The following is a 9723-nucleotide window of genomic DNA, read 5'->3' as shown; positions in this document are numbered from 1 at the left end:
GAAAAAACATAAAAATGCTATGCAGATCAAAGTGAATCGCTTTTAAGAAAAGCTGCATAGAGAAAACTTAAAAGATCATCGGTCTTCTAGAAGAATATGACTGATCAAAAAAACCTCAATGCAAGAAATTATCTAGAACTTCAGAATACAGAGAAAAAAGCATAGGTCAAGAGAAGACACAGATTGCCACCAGAAAAAAAACACATTTCAAGTTCCAGGATACATAGTAATTAAATTTAACAGTTTTGGTGACAAACAACAGGCTTTGCAAATGGCCAGGAGAAAAACTTTCAGATGTGAATGACAGTAAATTTGAATAAATCAATATTATTCCATAATCATGAAAAATAACATAATGGAATGAAATGGTATACTTGAAAAAGCAGAAGAGCTCATGCTACAACCCAAAAATAATGTATCCTGCAAACCTGAGCTTAATTACCAATGAAAAAAGGGCAATCAACAAAAAAGAGTCATCCAAGGCATTCCTGGGGGGAAAAAAGCCAGACATTACCTGAATATTCAATTTACAAATACCCAGAACAACAGAGATAGGTAAGGGTGAGGTGACTGATTTACTCAATCTCACCTCACTTAAAGTAAGATGGATGCCCAATGAATTCAATTACAGACTTAAGACTAAGTGCAAAAAGGCCTTTGAACCTGCATAAGAATTATTTTCAGTATTGGCCAGGAAATTTGGCCACATACTAGGGATTATCTACAAATTATCAATCCTGTTGGAAATGAGATTCATTTGAAAGGTTGGAACAAGTGTGGCTTTCCAGCACACCACCAAGGAAGAAGCACTTGGGGAGGAAGGAGAAGTCGCAGTTTCAGACTTGGTCAGATCTCCTTCCCCATTATCTTTGGTCAAAGGAAAACTTCCTGAGTTTTGAAGCATCCAGAGGATTTGGGACTGATAATAATAAAATCAATAATGATGGCAATGCTGACAATGATAACTAGCATTTACATGGTACTTTAAAGTTTGCAAAGCGCTTTACAAATATTATCTCATTTTTATCCTCATCACAACCCTGGGAAGTAGAAACCATTATTATCCCCACGTGAGAGATGAGGGAACTGAGGCAGAGGTTATGTAGCTTGCCCAGGATCATACAGCAAGTTAGTGTCTGAGGCTAGATATGAACTCGAGTCTTCTGGATGTCAGGTCAGGCACTCTTTCCACTGCACAATCTATCATATTGGTATACTCAGCTGACAGCAATGTTTAAATTGGGAGCCAAGGACAGACTGGGCATAGATTCATGGCTCTATAAGGAGCCCAGCAAGGAAACTACACCATGATTAAGATCTTCTCAAATATCCCACAAATGGGAAGAAAAGGCATCTGACAACTAGGAGGTATGAGTTACTCCTTGCCATATATACTTGCTAAACTTGAGCCCACTTTCCTTTGGACTTTGTTTGTACTCAGGGGGGAATGTGCTACAGACTTTTAAGGAGAAGTTTTATACCAGTTGTTCTTACTACACCACCTCAAACACTACTTAAAACTAGCTAACTAACTGATTCTCAATTGATAATCTTAGAAGGAAGCATACCAATGGGGGCTCAAGCTAACGGCTTTAGAGAATTACTCCTATCTCCTCGGGGGTATCCCTAAACCTTAAGGGGGAGATGTACCCTTACCCTGGAACCAGAAATTCATCTGTGAAAGTAGAAATTGGATAAGAACCCTTAGAAATGACATGAGCTACAAACATAAGAAAGGTGAATGAGTACAACCATCAAAAAATGGACAATGAAATCATCTATCTCATGTTTAAAGGTCATTATTTGGAAAAGAGTACATTTGACATATGGGGCTAAACAACAGCAAAGCAGTGGGATCTTTAAAACATCAAAAGAAGTACACAAGGTGGTAAAAATGTGAATAGCTGCAAGAATCAAGAAAAGCAAAGATAGAAGAGCTGAACTAAAACCCCATGGACTAAATCCTCTCACTCATCAAAACTTTTTGTAGGATGATATTGAAGAATAGAAAGTTTCATAAATGGAAATAGGGGAGATGGCAGGGATAGAGGGAAATGGTTGATGCACCCCTACCAAGCCCATGGGTGAACAGTGACGGGATGGCAATTCCTATGACATCAAATAGCAAAATAATGGGAGAAGTGGCAGAAGTGAAGGATTGAGTCCAGAGGGCTGGAAGGGGATGTCTCATCCCAATGAAGGGGAGAGGATCTCACCGTAATCCCATAGGGAAAGAGGTGTATGCTTATGATGGGAGACAGAGCCCTCATGATAGGTTTAGTTTAGAGAGAAGTTAGTCACTGGAAGATTTCTTGGAGAAAGTATTGTGTTTCCATGTACAGTATCCCACCTCGGGAGAAGGGATATGTGAGTTTTTAGGGGAAGATGGCACTCCGAATGCTGAGAGCAGGACACAGATTTAGAGATGAGGTGGACTTTGGCAAGAGACAATTCATGGTGAAGGTAACAGTTAGGAATCGGTTGCATGATTTAAGAAACAGGATAATTTCCAAATGTAGCACTGCCTCTATCCATCATTAATTCCTTTTGGGAACATTCCCAAGAACAAAGCACAGCAGAAAAAAAGAAGAAATGGGAAGATGTATGACAGCAATAACACTGAAATTGGCTAGAAGAAGGAATTCAAGTAAAAGTTTTAACTCTGTGAAAGACATAGAGAAAGGATAAAGAATGAATAAACAAGGATGTAACCCATAAATCGGGGTGGGGGAGAATCAGAATAGCCTGGAAGAGAAGAGAAATAATGAAAATAGAGAAAATAATGAAATAATGAAAATGAAAAAGCCAAAAAAACCACTTCTTAGAAAAAAGTATGAAGAAAATTGATAAAAATAAGAACTTACAAGGAAGAAGGGAGAGATTTTGAACTAACCACTTAACAGGAAAAGAGGAAGACAAAAAAAGGTGAAGAAACCAATACCTATATAAATAAAAAAGAAAGTAATAATTTAAATAAAATCCAAGAATTATGGAAAAGACAGGCAAATGGGCACCAGAAAAGAAAAGAGAAATTGTGAATTAGATTAGCATCAAAAGTACTTTAACCAGGGCATAGCTAGGTGGAACAGTGGATAGATCACTGACCCTAAATGCAGGAGGACCTGAATTCAAATCTGGCTGCTAACACTTACTAGGTGTGTGACTCTGGACAAGTCACTTGCCTCCAGAAAAAGGTAGTTTAACCAGGGACAAAGAACTGACTTTCTTGGGATTTTCCCAAAGGTATGATTTAAAATATAAGCAATACTAAACTGAAGAAGACAAAGGACCAAAACACTCACACCTTGAAATGGGAATGTACTAAACAATCCAGTAAAGTGAAATAGGGTGACAGAATGGGTAAGGAAATAAGACCTAATAAGCTGTTGTTCACAAGAAATATATCTAAAAATTAAATGCAAATACACAATGAAGATGAGAAGCTGAAACAAAATCTACTATGCATCAGACTGATCTTAAAGAACAAGACTTGTGACTATACTAACAGACAAAATGAAAATAAAAATTCGCAGTATCAATAGAAAGAAAAAATGTTATGCTTAAATAAACCATAGACATGGAATCAATATCATCATCAAATACTTATGCACCAAATGGTATAATAACTAAATTTATAAAGGAAATGTTAACTGACTTACAAAAAGATATAGATAGTAATACAATAATAATAGGAGATGTTAAAGCTCCTTTTTCAGAGATGGATAAAACTAAAAGAAAGATAAATACTTGGGAAGTTATAGAACTGAACAAACTTGAAAACTTTAGAGTTGAAAGACTTATGGTATCTCCTTGTGGTATAATATGGCCAGGCCCATACACATTCCAGGAGAGGAAGCATGTCTGATGGAACAGCTAGGATTTCAAGGAGGTGTGCCTAGGCTATCATGTGGATAAAATTTCTAAGGGAAAGCCCACAGCCTATAGAGTAGTTAGGATTACAAGCCCTTGGAGATTGGGAAATACTGATAGACAGTAGCACCCTGTCATGTAGGCAGGTAGAACATACAGCATCATTATATCATGCAAAAACATAAAGCTTTACATTGATGACATAATATCTAGGATCCCCTTAACACCGTAAAAAGTATCTTCTCTGTCTGACCTTTGAGATTCTCTACTCTGTGCTGGCCACTTATGCTACCACCCAAGAGCTGTCTCTATGGAGAAAAAGGGAGACAAGAGAAGTCTTGGCATTCAACTCAAATGAACACAACTGAACCAAAACTGAACCATAACTAGAATTATCAACATTTGTCTTTGCCTTGTGTTTGGTGACTGTATTCTTATAAGCTAAGTAAACCTATTCTTTTATAATCCCTTTGCTCCTGCTGCATCAGTCACTTATGCCATCTCAATACCTGAGGTTAAGATGGTTGCCAGCAACCCACCCACAAGACACCTAAATGGGAGCATTAAAGAGTATACATATCTTTCATCACCATATAATACCATTAAAAGATACCATATGCTAGGGCATAGAGAAATTATAAACAAATTTTAAAAAGCAGAAATAAAAAGCATATTTTTCATGTATCATAACTTAATAAAAATAGCAATTAATAAAAGAAGTACCACCAAAAGACACAGATCCAAATGTATAGTTAATAACTAAACCCTGTATGATGAGTAGGTCAAAGAACAGATTGTAGAAACAAAAACTACGTGAAAGAAAATCATGATAAAAAAATCAAAACTTCTGGACACAACTAAAGCAGCCCTTAAAGAAAAAAAATATATCCTTGAGAACACGTATTAACAAAATTTAAAAGGAGAGGATTAATGAACTAAATATACATTTTTTAAAAATTAGAAAATCATCAGAAAAACCCGAAAAGACTTACATGAACTGATGCTGAGTGAAGTGAGCAGAACCAGAACATTGTACACAGTAACAGCAACATTGTGAGATGATCAACTATGATAGACTCTTCTCAGCAATACAAGGATCTAAGATAATTTCAAAAGACTGGATGGAAAACGCCATCCACATTCAGAGAAAGAACTATAGAGTCTGAATGCAGATCAAAGCATACTATTTTCACTTCTCTTTTTTTGGTTGTTTTTTCTTTCTCATTCTGATTCTTCTTTCACAACATGACTAATGTGGAAATATGATTAATATGATTGTACATATTTAACCTACATCAGATTGCCTATTGTCTTGGAGAGGGAGGGAGAAAAATTGGAAATCAAAATCTTATAAAAGTAGTGTTGAAAACTAACTTTACATGTGATTGGAAAACAGAAAATACTATTAAGTAGGGGAGACAGAATCAGAAAATCAACAAATAAACATAAAATATACCTAAAAGAAAAATCTTGAAAATTATATAACTGGAAACCAGAAATAACTATAGAACTGAAAAAAAAAAACTAAAAACTGGTTCTTTGAAAAAAACCATCAAAATCCATAAACCTTTTTAATCAACTAGATTAAAAATCAGTGCTGGCATCAACGTTAGAGGCTGAAGAAATTAGGTAGTCTAATCTAGCCTCTAACTAGAGCTATGAATGGAGAGAGCAGATTAAAGACTGCTTCCTGAGAGATTACAAACCTTTCTGTCACTCTGTAACTGCATTCATTAGCCAGATTGAAGTTCATTTACAGGAGAAATTTTGCACAAAAAGAGATTAATAAAATGAAATGAATGAAAAATTCCCTAAATCTAGTAGGAAATAAGATCCTTGAGATAGATGTATCTTTCTGGGATGAAGGAATGGAAAGGAGGCATCTTCCACGGGCATTGTGTTGGTGCTTTTTGGATTCTTTGCTGATACTTACCCAGAGTCCTCTTACTTCCCTTCTCAGAATTTTACCAGTGGGGGAGTGAAAGACTCCCCTCAACTCACTCACTCATCACTACCTTTACTCCTATGCTGGCTTTTCCTTATATATGTACTTCTATCTTATATATGAAGGCTACCTCTCATGGAATTATTATTAGTCTCTCCCAAGAACAGGCCATCTAAAACTTATATGCAGGAGATTTGGAGTAAGCCTTATCACTCTAATCATCATAACTATATTTTTTAAACTACCAAAGGAAAGAAAACTTGATCAAGATGGAGTTATAGAAAAATCTATCAAACTATTAAAGAATAATTGATGCCAATGGTACACTTAATTAGGATGCAAACATGCTGCTTTTATGAAATGAATACAGTCTTACTACTTAAACCAGGAAAAGCTAGAGCAAAATAAAGAGAACTATAGAACAAGATCATTAATAAATAATAATTCAAAATAAATAAATAATTCAAAAAAGTTAAGTGAAATCCCCGCTTTTAAAAAAGACTAAAAGAATATAACCAAAAAATTAATCACTGTGATAAAGTTGGATTTATACTAGGGACACAAGGGTGACTCAGCGTTAGGAAAAACACAGTTAGTGTAATAAACGATATTAAAAATAAGACATCCAAAGCCAAATGATTCTATTAATAAATGAAAAAAATGGTTTTGACAAAGTACAACATTCATTTATAATTAAAACTCTACAAAGCATAGGCATAAAATGACCTTTTTCATATAGTAAAAAGTATATAAAACATAGAAACAAAAACCAGCATCCTACCTAACAAGGAAACTGTCCCAATAGAAGCTTAGTATGTGCCAAAATAAAGCAAGGATATCCCATTTTCCCAGTTATTTGTCTAGAAATGCCAACAAAGGCAATGAGATAAGAGAAAGCAATTAAGGAAACAAATAAAGGTAAAAGGATGATAAAAATTATTCCTATTTACTGAAGACAAAAAAGATGATTTTCTTCAACCATCTGAAAGAATCAGCAAAGAAACTAGTTGATATAATTAATAATTTCAGTAAAGTAGCAGAATGCAAAATAAACTCAAAAAATCAAGAGCATTTCTATATAAGCAATAGGAAAATCTAAGAGGAGATAATAGGAATGCAAGTCCCATTCCAATTAAGTAAAAATGCATACAATGTCTATAAGTCAAACTATCAAAGAATATTCAAACCCTACATAGCCATAATTACATAAAATAGTCTTTTTGGCAAGCATACTTTTTGCATTCAAACAATGTGGCCAGCCCATTGGAGTCACCCTCTCTGAAGCAGAGTTTGAATGCTTGGCAGTTTAGTTCGAGTAAGGACCTCAGGGCCTGGTACTTTATCCTGTCAGGTGATCTTCAGAATCTTCCTAAGACAATTCAAATGGAAGCGATTCGGTTTCCTGGCATGGTGCTGGTAGACTGTCCAGGTTTCACAGGCATACAACAGTGAGGTCAGCACAATGGCTCTATAGACCTTCAGTTTGGTAGACAGTCTAATACCTCTTCTCTCCCATACTTTCCTTCAGGGCTTCCCAAACACTGAGCTAGCTCTGGCAATGCATGCGTCAACCTCATTATCGATGTGGACATCTCTGGAAAGTACACTACCAAGGTAACTGAAGTTATCCACAGTATTCAGAACTTCTCCATTTGCTGTAACTGATGGTTCCACGTATTGATGCTGTGGTGGTGGCTGATGGAGCACCTGTGTTTTCTTGGTGTTAATTGTTAGGCCAAAATTAGCACAAGCAGCAGAGAAGTGATCCATAATTTGTTGCAACTCAGCTTCAGAGGCTGCATTGAGTGCACAATCATCTGCAAACGAAAAATCATGTACCAACACTCCCTCCACTTTGATCTTGGCTAGCAGCCTTTTCAAGTTGAAGAATTTACCATCAGTTTGGTAGCTGACCTCGATGCCATGTTCATCCTCATTGAAAGCATTTGACAATATGGCTGAAAACATCATGGGAGCACACAGCCTTGTTAAACTCCATTGGTGATGGGAAAAGCACAACAGCTTTGTCCATAATCCAGAACCTGGGCAAGCATGCCGTCACAAAATTGACATACAATGCAGATCAATTTCTCTAGGCAACCAGATTTTGACATAATTTTCCATACGCCCTCATGACTAACAGTATCAAAGGCCAGATGTACAAACATTGTGTACAGACCTCTGTTCTGCTCATGGCATTTCTTTTGGAGTTGTCAGGCAACAAACATCATATCAACTGAAGCCACACTAGCTCTCAGGTAGATGACCATCTTCTAAGTGAAGGATCAGCCTATGAAGAAGGACTCTGGCAAGAATCTTGCCAGCAATGACTGAGAGACACACCCCACCATGATTGTCACAGGACAATCTATTTTCTTTACCTTTATAGAGATGGACAATGGAGGAATTCTTGAACTCCTGGGGGATAACCTCCTCTTGCCATATTACCTGGAAAATTCCAATCAGCTTTTGCATGAGTAATGGACCCCCTACCTTATAAATCTCTGCTGGAATAGAATCAGCACCAGGTGCTTTGCCACAGAAAGGAGCCTAATGGTTCCTAATGGTTTCTTCTTCAGTTGGAACTTCAGCTAGGGAGAGATTGACTTCAACCTGAGGTAAATGGCCAATGGCCTCAGCATTGATTGATGATGGTCTGTTAAGAACACTATGGAAGTATTCAGTCCACCTCTCTAGGAAACTCACACAGGGCAAGCTTTCACATGGTGGTCAGAAGAAGTGATACAGGGACACTCTCAAGGTCTCTCTCAAGAACTTTGTAATTGATTGCGTAATATGGAAGATATTGGCACAGAACTGCTCAGCATAGCGTGCCCACATCAGAGAAGGTACTGTGCTCTATGAGCAAAGCAGAATTGAGACATCACAAAGGTAACACAGGATGCACAAATTTGGAGTATCCACCCTAAATGGTCACACGGACTATTTGTGCCTGACCTGTGGTAGAGCATTCCAAGTTCGTATTGGTCTGATCAGCCACAGTCGGACACATAGAAACTTGACTCTAGCATAGTGATGTCATTTTGGTCCTCTTTGAAGACAAAGGGCAACAACCATCCAACCAACCAGCCATAATTACAAAATGCTCCTTAAATAAAGAATGACTTAAATAGAGGCATATTTATTGTTCAGGGCAGAGTGATGCCAGTTTAATAAAAATAACAATATTGCTTAAATTAATTTACAGATTTAATATTCTAGCAAACTACCAAAGGGATACTATAATAAAAACAAGACAAAATAGCCACAAAGCTGATTTGGAGGAACAAAAGATCTGAAATTACAGGTGAAATAATGAAAAAAAAGTAGGGATGAAAGAGGAATAGAACTTGAAAATATAATTTTTTTCTCTTCAATTATGCTTTTTTGTTATCTTTCTCTTTTCATGAACAGTATACTCACAATGGAAACTTTGTATACCTAATCACGATTTATATAGAAATATAAATATACACATATAGATACATACATATGTGTATATATGTACACATGTATATATAATAAACATGTGTATATCTTGCCTGGCTAAGAGCTCTGTGCCACCTAGCACACAGTTATTATGAGACTTTGATATGGTAAATAAACATGGGCTCTTACAGTGATTACATTACTAGTCATTCTCACACATGGAGAAAATGGATTTGGATGGACAAGGTAATGACAGAAGATATTGCAGAACTTGGGAGGGTACAGGATAAGAATGGAAAGGCCTGGGCAGGTTTTGATCTGATCTAGGCGTAATACCTTAGACCTAGTTTTGGTTTAATAGCCAACATTTATATAACACTTTTTACTTATTCTAAACTTAAATATCAAGTAAAATGGGCATTTCCATATATATTATATAAAACATACATTATATAATAAATATATAGTGTACCAGAAGG

Source organism: Trichosurus vulpecula, chromosome 1, assembly GCF_011100635.1.
Source record: "Trichosurus vulpecula isolate mTriVul1 chromosome 1, mTriVul1.pri, whole genome shotgun sequence".
Lineage (NCBI taxonomy): Eukaryota > Metazoa > Chordata > Mammalia > Diprotodontia > Phalangeridae > Trichosurus > Trichosurus vulpecula.
The sequence above is the reverse complement of the archived record's forward strand: the minus strand, read 5'-3'. Positions refer to the sequence as shown.